The following is an 11,993-nucleotide window of genomic DNA, read 5'->3' on the forward strand; positions in this document are numbered from 1 at the left end:
GTTACCTTATAGCAAGCTTCTTGAGTGGTCATTGTGATGAAGTCCAAGTTAAGTTGCCAAGAATAGTTTGTGAATGCCCGAATGTTTTTTCTGGAGGATCTCACGAGTTTGTCACCTCACCGAGTGTGGACTCGCCTTTTTCCGCGCCTCGCCTTTCGGAAAGGGCTTGAAAAGAAGGCCTTACAGTTCGGACTCCCGCGGTTCTGAATCTAGTCTTAGAAGTGCAATGTGAAACTGATAAACACCAAAGAGTCCAATTCAAAAAATCTTTTTGAAAAAGTCGATTTTAAATCAAATAATGCCAAAAGTGGACTGCTTTGCCAGATTGCAGAGTCGCCGCCTAAATATTTTATTTTTGGAAAAATTTAGGAAACCCATGACTTATGCCAAAGGCCACGTGTTCGTCATCACCAAAGTTACTTCGTCTTGGGAACTTCGGTACAAGGGGGGATGGTCATGAATTGAGCAGCCCCGCTCACCCAATCAAAGGATCAGTCTCTACTAATCATGATATGTTCTTTTATAAACATTATGTTTTCTTATTCCAGTTATTAGCTAACATTACTATGTGATGCACACAAGCAAGTATAGATTAGTCGCAAGACTTGGAACAATTCAACTCATGTTTGTTTTTCGAAAATGATTTGAATTTTCCACTCTCAAGTGGGCTTAAAAGATGCAGATTTGCCACCTCAAGTGGGCTTAGCTACGGGCTTCTAGACTAACCTAGGATTGACCCGCAAGTTGGTTCCCTACAAAACATTCAGGAAAATAGGGTGAGCAAGGCTCAGTGAATGATAATTGTACGACTAATGAAAATAAAAGACATACAGGCATAGGTTTACAAAATCTTTTCACAAACCGTAATTCCATTCATTTTCCTTCTTAAGAACGGCCTCGGGCCCATATTAACCAGAACGGCCTTAGGCCCAATATAATACAGAATGGCCTTAGGCCCATCACTATACAGAACGACCTCAGGCCCAATAAAGTGCAGAATGACCTTAGGCCCATCACAACACAGAACGGCCTCAGGCCTATCTTAGTAGCAAAACGGCCTTAGGCCATTACAGTAGTAACAGAATGACCTTGAGTCTATATTTCATATATCAACATTCAAATGCATATCAGACATATCGTTTATGACATATGGTACTCACAGAGTTCATAACATTTCCAATATTGTTTCAACACAGAATGTGAATAGAGCATGAAATTACACTATTATCACTCACAGTGATGTGGGTGAATGCTGGTTTCTTCCTGCGAATGCCCTACATAGACCACATAAAGCGTAAGTACATCACTTTTTCTTAATTTGCCTTAATTTCTTGTTATTCAATTCGCTATGTTTCTTGGTAATTAAATGCATTATAGGAACATCAAACGGGTATAATAACACATTTAGAGGGTCGAAAAGGACGTTAGAAAATTACAGAATTTCCAAAGCACGTGTGGAAGTCCTTGCCGCATGTGCGGGCAGGTGCGCCACACGTGCGGGCTGCACGTGCCTTCTTAGCAGAATGCACCCCGCTTCTTCCCCTGCTTTCCGCACGTGCGGCTGTAAGCCTTGTACATGTGGCTGTGTATCCCGTATGTGCCACCATGGGCCCTGCACGTGCGGTCAGTTCCTCCGTTTTGGGAGTCCGAAACTTCAACAAAATTCCAATTGTTCAAACCCAATAAAAGGTATAAAATAGGGCAAATTTTACTCAATATCATGGCTGATTATTACAATAACCATAAATCATAAGAATAATCAAATCATACCCTTATTGAATTCATAGATACATCTTAAATTCTTTATATTCCAACCACTCTTAGTATATCACAATATAAGTCCATAACATCAAGATGTTTGAACGGGCTCAAAAGAAACATAGTTCAAACAACTCTAAATCCTACATTCACCCACCAAAGCAAACAAATTCCCTAAGTAAGGTTTTTAATGTAACCCAAGAATATGAAGATTTCTTTCCCAAATCACATGGAGAGAGATTAGGATGCTCAAGCTAGGTTGTACATACCTTAAACCCTATTTTAATTCTTCCAATCATCCCCCTTGATGAGCTTATCTTCTTTCCTCCTCTTTCTTTCTTTCTTGGGTGTTCTCTAGAATTCTTCACTCAAATATAAGGAATGAGTTCATAAAGGGACCTATATAACACTGATATAAGTTTTTAGCTTCTAGGCTTGCCAAACGGGCCTTAACAAATCAGTCGAAATAAGTTTTTAATTAAAATTCCCAAAAGACTCTAAAAATTCCTACTAACGTGTTCACATATTCAATTTAGATTTAGCGCGCTTCTACAGCTTTAAATCCCAAATTAACCTTTTAATTTTAGCAGATATGGTTCAATAATCAACAGATCAAAACACACAATGAAACAATTTGTACACGTGAACATAACTTACATAGAATTCCACATTAAGTATGTAATTTATCATAGAACTAGGGATAATAAGCATATAAGATGGTCGGGTTATTACACCTCAAACCTCTAGAACCTTGCCCACTTCCTAATCCTCTCCCATCTAAACACAACTCTGCAAAATACTCTGCATTTCACAAACAGCATGGTCATGACACCAACCAGTGCTTTCAATTGCGTTATGAGATTCAGGATCTCACTGACAACAGGGTGATCGCTCCACCCCAAAAGCCAAACGTGACCACAAATCCACTCGCAACCCATAATCAAGTCCCCTCACCGCGAAATCTTAACCTGATTCATACACTGGCCATCTCTTACAACTCCAGCATATATATATTACTCTCTCTCACCTAGCAAAATCGACATTGTTCATTCTAGAAGGCGTAGATCTGTGCATAATAGACACGTTCAAACCTCAACGCAAGCCCATGGTGATGAGACTTACAATAGAAGGGGAGTCGACCTTAGAGGAAGGTGCTGGTTTGTTGTCGGAGTGTTCGGAGGACTTATCCGATAAGATGTATGATCCAAGTTGCTATATTGTGTCAATTGGTCAAATCAAGCCTAAATTAGTGCTGCCAACCTTGGTAGATATCAATGTGGTCAGGGAAGATGGCCCGAGCTAGGAGTTGGATGATCTAGTAGAACTCAAGGAGGATTTGGACAACCTACAGTCGTTTGATGAGTAGGATCAGGGAGATGTACAGATTCGGTGGTTTAACCTGAATTGCTCAACTGACAACATTGGACGGCTGAGTGATGAGCCAGACAAGGAAAAAGAAACTGGAATGAAACCAGAGGGAAAAGAACCAAAGATTGCTACAATATCCGGAAGGGCTGATGAGAAAGGAAAGCTACCGAAGAGCGTTGGTATGGAAAACCTAGCCCAAGAAATGGGCGATGTGAACACTGTGGATATTGAATAGGAAGTTGTAATGAGGCAGTTTGAACGAGAAAGAATTGAAGATAGCTGGGAAACCGTAATTTCACGACACCCTGTGGGGGACGCCTGTGATGTGAAGGTGATACAAGCAAAGCTAGACAACTGTTTGTCAGCCGCTAAGGGTGAATGGTGGGATGACAACGATCTGCATCTAGCCCATACTAAAATAGACTGAGGCAATTATATTCTGGACAATATGTGGTATGCTGAGGAAATAGACCACCTGACAAGAAGTGGGCGGTATTTTAAGTCGTCGCCCCTAGATCAAGTAGAGGCATCCGGAAAAGACAAAGAGGCCGAGAAACAGAAAGAGAAACAGCTAGAAGAAGAGGCAGTATTGAAATAGCTCAAGAAAATTCAAGATGATATCTCTGTCTGAGGTCTTCTCATATCCTCACGAGAACACCGACAGGCAGTGTTATCGGCAATGGACAAGGCTAAATTGTTCATTGACACCATGCCCGAGCAGATTATGGGTTTGGTCTTTCCAAGTGGTGCCAGACTTTCTCTGACAAAGAGCTACCACCAGCGGGCTCAGCTCACAACAAACCATTGTATAAATCTGTGGAATGTAGGGAGAAATGGGTGCTGATGGGGTTGGTAGATACTAGTTCGGCCATTAATGTCTGTCCTTCCCGTACCGCCTATGTAATTGGCCTCAAACCAGTAGACTTTGTTCACACAACCCAAGTAATACGGGCCTACGATAACATGAGTAAAGAGGTCATGGGTATAGTGCAAGTGAGAGTCCAGGTGGGCCGAGCTGAGTAAGAGATCGAGTTTCATGTCTTGGATGTGCCAACCACCTTTAATTTGTTGTTAGGGAGGCCCTGGTTACACCACGGGAAGGTTGTCTGTTTTATTCTCCAACAGATGTTGAAGTACCCTCATGGAGGAGGAGTGGCAATTGTTTTTGGGAATTCATCCTTCCATCCGCTGCCAGAGGTGACTACGCCAGTGCTAGCGATCAAACATGGCATTGAGGATGTATTCCTTTTGGAGTTCACTACGGTTGAAGCTCAGGTAGTACAGACCATACTGGCCATAGACAAAGGTATGTACGTCAGCGCCCAGTCCATTTATTTTATGAAGAAACTACAGCACGTTCCAAGAATGGGGCTCAGAAGGAGTGGTCGGAAAGGTGTTGCAGCACTAACAGATGTGCCACACAACCCACATGCCTTTGCACTGAGCTATGTGCCCACCAAAGAGGACTGGATCAGAAAGAGGGAAGAAATGAGAGGCAGAGCCAAGGCCAAGAAAGCCGGAAAACATTATGAACTCATCCACAGACCAATGCAGGGAACATTGAATGGCCGTTTTGTTCAGGAAGAAGAAGGCTTCCCTTTTTGTGGCTTTCCTTAGCCTTGGGTAAATTCCTCGAAACAACGTGTCCCCAAGTTCGAGATCTTCTTCGACCATCAATTGGAAGACAATGATGATGAGGAAAGGGCTGAACTAAGCATCAAAGTTGAACAGAGCACGGAAGGTAACTCAAATGACAGCAAACCTGGAGTAGGGGCAGTAGTGGCTAGTCTCTTGACAAATCCTACAGCCGATCTGGAGAACTTGGGGGATGGCTTTACTGTCTCCATGATCGGGGAAGAACCGTGTGTGAACCCAACCAGTGGCATTTTGGATATATCAAGGGCACCATCTCTTACTTGGAAGTTGGAGGAAGGCTATCTGTCCAATTCTGAATCGGGTGATAAGCTAGAATCTAATTCCATTGAGTCAGTGGCGGTCAGGATAAGATTCAAGTTCTTCTAAGTTTGAGTGTGGTATTTCTGGGGGTGGTAACCCGGATACCAAAGTCCTGTCTAGGCCTTCATTTAGCTTTTCTTTTGATTCTGTAACTGAAGATCTAAACCTTTTGAATGAAAACTCTGTAGATTCTGTGTACTTTTCTGTGCCATTGGTTTATTGTATTGACCAAGATTTTCAAAACTTTAATGAAAATGAAGGGGAAGAAATTCCTCTGGCTTTGAAAAACTTGATTAATTGAGAGGAGGAGAGGTTTGCTAAATCCTGTGCTGATAAAATCATTGCCATTAATATGGGTATTAAGAAGGATTCGCTCCTAGTCCAGATCAGGTCTACGTTGTCTTCAGAGGAGCACGAGCGTTTAATCGTTTTATTAAAAGATTTCAAAGGTGTTTTCGCGTGGTCCTACAAAGACATGCCTAGAATTGATCTTGAGATTATACAACATCGGATCCCTCCTGACCCCGAGGCCCGACCAGTCAAGCAGAAGCTGCGTAGAATCCATCCAGATTGGGCACTAAAAATCAAGAAAGTGGTCACCAAGTAGATTGATGCAGGATTCTTGTTAGTATCTGAGTATCCAACCTAGTTGGCCAATATCGTCCCAGTGCCAAAAAAGGATGGTAGAATTCAGGCTCGCGTTGACTTTCGGGACTTGAATAGAGCCAGTCCGAGGGATGACTTTCCTCTGCCGCATATTGATGAGTTAGTGGATTTCACTGCAGGCGATGCGTTGCTATCATTTATGGATGGGTTTTTTGGGTATAACCAAATTCTGATGGCACTCGAGGATAGAGAGAAGACTGCATTCACTACTCCGTGGGGTACCTATTGCTATCGGGTTATGCCGTTTGGGTTGAAAAATGTTAGAGCTACCTATCAGAAGGCCTCAACCACCATTCTGCATGACATGATCCATAAAGAGGTTGAGGTGTACATGGACAACATGATTTTCAAGTCCAAAGAACGAGAGGGCCACTATACCACGCTGGAGAAATTCTTTCAACGGATCAGGGAATACAGATTGAGGTTAAACATGCTGAAATGCACCTTTGGCGTAACGACAGGAAAAATACTGGGCTTTCTGATTACATAGAGGGGAATTGAAGTAGATCCTTCCAAAATCAGGGCTATTTTAGAAATGCCACCATCAAGGACCGAAAAAGGGGTACATGGCTTTCTAGGTAAAGTGCAATTCATGAGACGGTTTATTTTCAAATTAACCTTGACTTGTGAACCACTATTTGATCTCCTAAAGAAAGGAAAGAAATTTTGATGGGATGATTACTGTCAATTTGCCTTTGAACAGGTTAAGCAGTACCTCCAGAATCCACCTGTGTTGTCATCGTCAGAGATGGGGAAGCCTTTGATTCTCTACTTGTCAGTACAGATGCGACCATGGGATGCATGCTCGCTCAGAAATCTAAAGATAAGGTGGAGAAATCCATCTACTACTTGAGCAAGAAAATGCTAGACTACGAGACCCAGTACACCTCTTTGGAGAAAGCTTGCCTAGCCTTGGTATAGCCTTCCAAGAAGTTGAGGCACTATTTGTTAGCTCACTCTGTAATCCTGGTTTTGAGATTAGACCCCACCAAATATCTCTTTGAGAAACCAGCGCTTACGGCTAGGCTAGCTCGTTGGTTGCTTCTCCTCTCTAAATTTGATCTTAAATATGTCACCCGCAAGTCAGTTAAAGGAAGAGTTGTGGCAGAGTTCCTAGTAGACCACCCGGTAAAAAGAGATGAAGCAGTGGAATACTTGTTCCCAGATGAAGACATTCTGCAAGTTGAAGTGGAAACTTGGACGATGTACTTTAATGGAGCGTCCAATCAGTATGGTTATGGGAACGGTGTGTTACTGATAGCATCCGACGACTCCCACATACATTTAGCCTTCAAACTCCGGTTCAAGGTGTCCAACAATGAAGCAAAATATGAAGCATGTATTGCTGGATTAGAAGCCGCCCTAGAACTATGGGCAATAAGGTTGGATGTCATCGGGGACTCGAACTTAGTTTTTTCTCAAGAAAACGGAGATTGGAAAGTCAAAGAAGAGAAGATGCAGGTTTATTATCAGACCCTGGATGTTCTAATTTCGAGGTTTCAAAAGTTGACATTCACGCATCTAATAAAAGAGAACAACAAGTTTGCTGATGCTTTAGCAACTCCATCTTCTATGGTAGACATTCCACTTGGGGTCCAGATGCATTCAATTATCCTCGAGTAGAAATACACGCCGGCTTATGAAACTATTGCCGCGATAGATGAAGTGCAAGACAAAAACCCCTGGTATTATGATATTTGGAACTTTCTGGAAAATGAGATGTATCCACTAGGGGCAAATGCCAAGGACAAACGGGGAATACAGCATATGGCCATCCAATTTATCGTCTGCAAGGGTAAGCTATATAAAAGATGTCATCTGGGAATACATAAACTATTTATGGAGGAAGAGGAATCGAAGAGCCTTATGGAGACTATCCATGGCAAAGAATGCAGGGCGCATATGAATGGTGTGATGCTAGCCTAGAAAATGCTGAGACAAGGTGTGGACTCGCCTTTTTTTACGCCACGGCCTTTCGGAAAGGGTTTGAAATGAAAGGCCTCACAGTTGGGACTTCCGCAGATCTGAATCTAGTCTCACAAGTGCAATGTGAAACTGATAAATACGAAAGAGTCCAATCCGGTAAATCTTTTTGGAAAAATCAATTTTAAATCAAATAATGCTAAAATTGGACTGCTTTGCCAAATTACAGAGCCGCCACCTAAATATTTTATTTTTTGAAAAATTTAGAAAACCTTGACTCGTGCCAAAGGCCACATGTCCGTCACCACCAAAGTTGCCTCGGCTTGGGAACTTGGGTACAAGGGTGGAAGGTCATGAATTGAGCATCCCTACTCGCCCGATCAAAGGATCGACCTCTACTAATCATGATATGTTCTTTTATAAACCTTATATGTTCTTATTTTGATTATTAGCTGACATTACTATGTGATGCACGCAAGCAAGTATAGACTAAATCGTGAGAATTGGAACATTTCAAGTCATGTTTGTTTGTGAAAATGGTTTGAATTTGCCACCATCAAGTGGGCTTAAAGATGCGGTTTTGCCACCCAACATAGTGAGCTTAAAACATGATTTGCCACTCAACAAAATGGGCTTAAAACTTACAATCGTTGAATCGTTCCAATTCAAACAACAAGCCTTCATCCACAGGCATTCATGCAATTTAGCAAGTAAGCACATAGCCTCAAGGCAAGAATGCTAATCATGGCAACATCGACACGCATGTGATATGCTAAAGCATAAAACTCACCTAGTATTCCAAGCTAGGAAAGAAAACAAAGCTAGAAAAAATGCACGATTCCTAACTATGTTAAATGACTAATGCAACACATGTAATACGCAATTAATTAGGCTTGGGTACTTAATCATGGTATTTGCAACACTTTGATAACATGCTTTGAAGCATGTATTCAAAGAAGTATTTAAATTACAATGCAGTTTTCTTATTTCCAAGTTTTTATGCTCTAACTTTTGCCTAGGTCACCCTTCTGGGTTTTTGGCCCAGCGAGGCTCTCAAGGATAGTATTTCTTCAACTTGTCCATGTTGATTGGTTGGGAGAATTCTAGGGCATCCAAGTCCATAAGAATAATAGTTCCACCCGATCAGATTGATTTGATGATGTAAGGGCCAGTCCAATTGGGTCTGAACTTACCCGTAGGGTCATGGATGGGAGCTCGGTTCTCTTTGAGCACCAAATCCCTTTCCTTAAGATTCCGAGACTTAACTTTATTATTAAAAGCCCTGGAAATCCTACGTTGATATCATTGAACATGGTACAGTGCTTTTAGCCTCCTCTCGTCGAACAACATTAGTTCTTCGAACCTGCTCTGCTGCAAACACGTTTCTGTTATCTGGCACTTAGCCATAACCCGCAGCGACAGAACCTATATTTCAGTCGGCAGAATAGTCTCCATCCCATAAATAAGAGAGTACAGAGTTGCCCCTGTAGATGTTCGAATTGAAGTTCTGTAACCCCAGAGAGCAAATGACAATTTGTCTGGCCAGTCCCTGTAAGTCTTAACTATTTTCTACAAGATGTGCTTGATGTTCTTGTTGGTGGCCTCAACAGCTCTGTTGGTTTGCGGCCGATATGTGAATGACTTATGAAAAGCCACGTTATATTTCTCTAACAAGTCGATCACTTCTTTCTTGAAATGGGAGCCATTGTCTGAAATGACCTCATTCGGGACTCCATAACGACAGATGATGTTGTTCTTGATGAACTTAGCCACATGCGACACTTTTAGCACTGCATAGGATTGGGCTTCAACCCACTTTGTAAAATAGTCTATTGCCACCAGGATATACTCATGCCCATTCGAGCCTTTCGGCGTAACTGGCCTAATAACATCAATTTCCCAGACTGAAAACGGCCATGGTGAAGTCACGTTGTACAGCATCGGTGACGAGATATTTGTGCGATTTGCATGAATTTGGCATTTGTGGCATCGCTGAACAAAATTGATACAATCCTCCTCTATAGTTGACCAGTAATAACCTTGCTTGAGAATCTTCCGGGCCAGCATTACTCCACTCATGTGTGCTCCACACTCTCCCGCATGGATAGCCTCCATTAGACGCTTCGAATCTTCTACATCAACACATAGTTTGTGCATTCCCAGATGACCACGTTTGTACAACTTACCCCTGCAGATGATAAACTAAGAAACCATTCGCCGTATTGCTCTTTTATCTTTGGCATTTGCACATAGTGGATACACCGCCTTTTCCAAGAAGTTCCAGACATCATAATACCAGGGGTTTTGATCTTTCCCGTCATCTATTGCGGCGATCAACTCATAGGCCTGAACATATCTCTATTTAATAATGATCGGACGCATCCGGACTCCAAAAGGGATGTCTATCATAGAAGATAGAGTTGATAAAGCATCAGCGAACCTGTTGTTTTCTCTTAACAGAAGCGTGAAGGTCAGCTTCTCAAACCAAAGAATTAAAACATCCAGGGTTTGGTGATAGATTTTCATTCTTTCTTCTTTGGCCTTCTAGTCTCCTTTTGCTTGAGACACAACCAGTTTCAAGTCCCGAATGACGTCCAATCTTTTTGCCCCTAGTTCCAGGGCAGCTTCCAAGCTAGCGATACACGCCTCGTATTCTGCTTCGTTGTTGGATACATTGAACCGGAGTTTGATGGCTAAGGGTATATGAAAATCATCAGGTGCCATCAGTAATACCCCTATCCTATGACTGTACTGGTTAGACGCTCCATCAAAGTACATTGTCCAAGTTTCTTCCTCGACTTGCAGAATAGCCTCATCCGGGAATAGGTATTCTACTGCTTCGTCTCCTTCCACTGGGTGATCTGCTAAGAACTCTTCTACTGCTCTCCCCTTGACAGACTTGCAAGTCACATATTTTAAGCCAAATTTGGAGAGAAGAAGCAACCAACGAGCTAGCCTACCCGCAAGTGTTGGTTTCTCGAAGAGATATTTGATGGGATCTAATCTCGAAACCAGAATTATAGAGTGAGCTAATAGGTAGTGCCTCAACTTCCTGGTAGCCCATACCAAAGCTAAGCAAGCCTTTTCCAGCGGCGTGTAGTGGGTCTCATAATCCACCATCTTCTTGCTCAAGTAATAGATGGCTTTCTCCACTTTATCCTCAGATTCTTTCGCAAGCATGCAGCCCATAGTTGTGTTCGTGACTGACAGGTACAGAATTAACGGCTTCCCCAACTCTGGCGGCAACAACACGGGCGGGTTCTGAAGGTACTACTTGATCTGCTCAAAAGCAACCTGGCATCGATCATCCCATTGAAATTTCCTTCCTTTCTTTAGGAGACCAAATAGTGGTTCACAAGTTAAAGTTAATTTTGTAATAAAACGTCTTCTGAATTGCACTTTACCTAAAAAGCCTCGCACCTCCATTTTAGTCCTTGGTGGTGGCATTTCTAGGAGGCCTTGATTTTGGAAGGATCAACCTTGATGCTCCTCTGCGTAATCAAGAACCCCAGCATTTTCCCTACTGTGACACCAAAAGTGCATTTCTTTGGACTTCAAAGATGTTTTCGCATGGTCCTACCAAAAGTGTGTTCCTCGGAAGATAACGTGGACCCGATCTGGACCAAACGCGGATCCTTCTTAGTACCGACATTAATTAAAATGATTTCCTTAATAAGGGGTTTTTCAAACCTCTCCTCCTCTCGATCAATCAAATGTTTCAAAACTAGAGGAATTCCTTCCTCATCGTTTTTATCAAAATTTTGAAAGTCATGATCAATGCAATACATAAGTGGCACAGAGAAGTACTCAGAAACTGCAGTGGTATAATTCACATTGAAAAGTTCTAGCTCATCCAATTCCTCGGTTACAACTAACTCAAAAGAAAAGAAAAAAGACGACTTGGACAAAATAACAGCATCTGGGTTATCAATCCCAGGAATACCGAACTCCGACTCAGAAGAACTGGAATCTGATTTCGACTCTACAGACTCTATAGAATCAGATTCTGACTCACTACCTGATTCAAAACTACTGGACAAAAAGTCCTCCTCTAGTTGCTAAGTGAGAGATGGTGCATTAGATGCATCCAGAATACCACCGGAAGGGTCCATACCTGATTGATCTCCGATCATGGAAACATTGAAGTCATCTCCCAAGCTCTCCGATTTGATTTGAGGATCCGAAAGGGGACATGCCAACGCTACTCCTATCTCAAGTTCATTGCTGTTGGACTCATCCTCTGTACTCTGTTCAACCTCGGGAGTTAATTTAGTCTATTCTTCTATGGCTTCATCCTCTTGCAACTGTAGGTCGAAGAAAAT

This window comes from Camellia sinensis, chromosome 4, assembly GCF_055761805.1.
Source record: "Camellia sinensis isolate YWXY chromosome 4, ASM5576180v1, whole genome shotgun sequence".
NCBI lineage: Eukaryota > Viridiplantae > Streptophyta > Magnoliopsida > Ericales > Theaceae > Camellia > Camellia sinensis.